Here is a 4,093-nt window from a genome sequence, read left to right on the forward strand (position 1 = left end):
GGGTCATTAACTTGGACCTGAATACTTGAGTGGATTTCTAAAGCTGATTGAGTTTATGATTTATTATTGAAAAGATAGATTGTAATGTTATTGGTTGAGTAACAGGTTTTTGGACTTCATTATTCCCAATGGAAGTTAACTGTCAAAGCTTGAACCAGATCAAGACCTCATATTCTAGCATATTGAGAGGGGGAGTCTATGAAAGGAGGAGTCTGGATCAACAGTCAAAGGGAAGTTTGAAGATAGAGTGTTGATGCATGGAATGTCTGTTGACTACGTCTGCATTACGTCATAGGTCAAGATAGGTCAACATAGGAGCTTGAAAGTCAAAATTAGGTTATTATGTTGTAGTTTCGCTTTTATGTACATGTGTAGAAGTGGTTCCGCTCATGTGTCATATATAGTTTCGCTCATAAGCGAAAGCACAGGAACTATATATAGGTAGTTGAAGCGAAACCTGATCATTAATTCAGAACGTTGGAGCGGAACCTGTGCATTGCTTTTGTAACGAAACTCTGTCACTTTAATTCAGAAAGCAATAAAAGAGAAGGAATTGAATAGGAAAAGCTGTGTAACTTCATTTACGTTGATTCCGCCTTCGTATGTGAAGATGAACGTTCTCAACTGACTGTTTAGGGTCGGAACACGGTCCAACAAAGTGGCTAGCACTTCAACAAAGTGGCTAGCACTTCAACTTAGAGAAATCTCAGAAAATCAAGTGTGGGTTTTGCAAGTGAAGGGTGGGGGGTATTTATAGGATTTCTAGACCCGTTAGGATCGTTTCTTGAAACCCGAGCTTTAATCTTGGCCCTCCACTTGGGCAAATGGTTTTGCAATACAAGGGGTAGATAAAAACCATCAAAATCCAGCCCATAGTATTGAAAATGTTACATAAAAACCCCTGAAAAACGAGCTGGTTGCTAAAAACTAGTCTGCTGAAAAATGGGCACTTTCGCGCCACGCGAGAGGAGCACATGGTTCTTTCGCGTGGCATGAGGGAGCCTGTTTTTGGCAAAAGTTTCATTTTTGGTAGAACAGGTCCCTGCATGCTAGAAACTTGATTTTTGGCACGTTTAAGCCCCGTTAACCCCATTTCAAGGCTCTAAAATGAAGTTAAAGTATAGGGGACTTAAAATGTGCTCAAAAATATCCCAGATGTCGGCTCGTTTGGTCGTACGGTTGCGTTGTTCTGTAAATTACGGCGGAAGTCGTAACGAACTCAAAAACGATCCAAATTAAGCGACGAATGGAATTTTATCATGCCGATCACTAAAACATAATATTTTAATGATTACATATATTTTTGGATGTCGGATGTATTCAGAATGTAAGTTATGCGTGAAAATGCAAACTTGTGCACTTTTTGACGCTTTTAGTCCCTATTGATCAATAAAGTTTATTTTTGCGCACCAAACACCTCAAAGCATATTTATAAGCTATGTAAAGGATATTTAGGGCATATTAAACTTATGATCAAGTTCCGGAAGGTTCGTTACTATACAAATCGGTATAGTTTCGTAGTTTGACATAATTAGTCCCTGCGATCGAACAAACTTGATTTCAACACACCAAACCATCCAAAACTTATTTCTAAGTTATGTGGAGGTTATTTAAGGTATGTTAAGCCTATTTCACTATTCTGGAGTGTTTGTTACATTAAACTGGTTATATTTACGCATCAGTGCGCGTATAACCTTCCAAAAAGTGATTTAGAGCTTGAAATCGGACAAGAATTGATATGTGCAAATGATACACATACTTTTACAAATCCCAAGTATTAAATACAATATTTCATTGGTTTGGCATTTGTTTGATGGTTGAAGTGACACAGGTGTCACAGTCTCCCCTACTTTAGGAAATTTGGTCCCGAAATTTAATTATAGAGGAAACTTTGTGAAGATGGCTGTGACGGTTTCGCTTTCAAATAAATCCATTGAACCCTTAAGTAAAAATCTGGGCCATGTTAGGATTCTTAGCGAAATTGTCAACCATCAAAGTGAAGTCCTTGTAGTAACAAAACATGGGGTTTCGAACTACGGACGAAAGAACGTTTCTCATGAAGACTTATCATAGGAAACTTGTGTGTGCATGAAATCAGAATTGGGGAGTGTAAGATAAAATGACATCAGTCAAGGTCCAAGACTTCTCCCGTATCATTACTCTTGTCACTATAGGTCTTAACACATGACAAAACTTCTTGTGGTTTCTGTGCACTGAATTCCATAATTATGTAGGCCTCCATAATTACGTAATTCCTTGCACAGTCTGCACAGTTCATTTCATAATGCGTAGGGGAAAAATCAATTGAAAAAACAAGAATCGACTTGACTAGACCACCAAAGGATCTTTTCAACTAGATCAACGAACGACCCTTTTACCTAGATCAACACATGATCTTCTTAACTAGACCGTCGTACGATCTCCTTAAATAGACCACGTAAAACAACAAAACATGGCGGAAACGTCGGGGAGTGTTGTAACAGAATCATTGTTTCACAACCATGGAATAAATAATTTTGTTTTATTGAATAAATGAACTCATTGTTTTAATACAATCAAATAAGTACAACTATTATCTTTCAAGTTTTAAAGTCGCTAAGGCACGGGTCCATCCTAAGTGTAGCATATATCATCAATCATCACAGAGCAGTACCTGAAACATGTGTAAAAATAGGTACGTTAGCATAAAAATGCCTATGAGATACATAGATTTTATTGTATTTAGGATTCATGACTTATGAGTTTAAAGAAAAAGTTCTAATAAAAGTAGTCATGATCCTTGTAAAAGGTTTTCTTTTATAAATCATACTAAAATTTATAAGAAATCAGATGATATAAAATAATAATACATAGGTAATTAAATAACTAAGTAAAATGAGTTTGTATAAAATATATGGTTTGAAAAACAATATTTTGATAAAAAGGTTTATAGTATATATGAAAATATACTTTGGTTTTAAGAAAGTCGAATAAGTAATATATTAAAATATATTTTAGTTCCAAAATTGTTAACCCAAGTGTACTAAATAACGCCACGGTATGTAATGTGATGAAAACACTTATATATAAGAAGTACCAGCGGCGTATCTATCATGTTTTCATCATATTACACCCGTCCCGTTATCTAAACACTAACCAAAAACCAGTCGTTAAGTAAATAGTATATTAAATATACTTTAGTTGTTTAAATAAATAAATTTTCAGTAGTATATCAAAAGTTTACTTTGGATTTATAAATAACATATTAAACTATGCTTTGGATTTGAAAATAACATATTAAAACTATGCTTTGGATTATGAAAATAACATATCAAACTATGTTTTAATGATTAACAAAATATATGTTGGTTTTTGTACAATATCCCATATGAGAGCATATCAAACTATACTTTTGGGAGTATAACTTAATATACAAAAATAATGTGATTTAAGAATTCATTCAGACCTAGTGCATCAAAATACACCTTTGAGACTATAGAAATACCACAAAGGCAATCCCTATTTGGATGGAGCAACAAATTGGATTCAGACATTCCATGACAACAGGAATGGGGTGTCAAATCCTATAGCGTTATATGATACTACCAAACGGTCTGGTGAACAAAATAAGTACTATTCCAAACATTTATTTTAGAATCTTTGAAAAATTAGAGTTTAAATCATAAATAATCATTTAGTTTGTAAAAAGATAAGTACAAATATGTATAATCAATTATTCTTTTGAAAACATGAAAATAACAGATAGGTACACATGCCTCACCCCAAAACAGTTTGAAAACAGTAAAAAAGGGGACTATGTACTCACTTGAGAGTGCTTAGAAGTCTTGAACAACTACCAAGCAAGCTAGAGGAGTCCCGGAATCAAACGGCACCTAGTATAGGTAACTACATAAATAAACCGGACCTAAATCGGAAGATCGGATAGGATGAGGTCTCGTAAACCAAATGAGTGTGGGAACTCATATGATATGGTTTAACAAGGCCTACATACTAAAAGGAAACCTAACCTAAGTGCTTACGACCCATTACGACCCGTTTAGGTAGCTTGCGCTACTTTAACGCGTCGTTCGCGTAAAACGCGTTCGGACCGCCT

This window comes from Helianthus annuus, chromosome 2, assembly GCF_002127325.2.
Source record: "Helianthus annuus cultivar XRQ/B chromosome 2, HanXRQr2.0-SUNRISE, whole genome shotgun sequence".
NCBI lineage: Eukaryota > Viridiplantae > Streptophyta > Magnoliopsida > Asterales > Asteraceae > Helianthus > Helianthus annuus.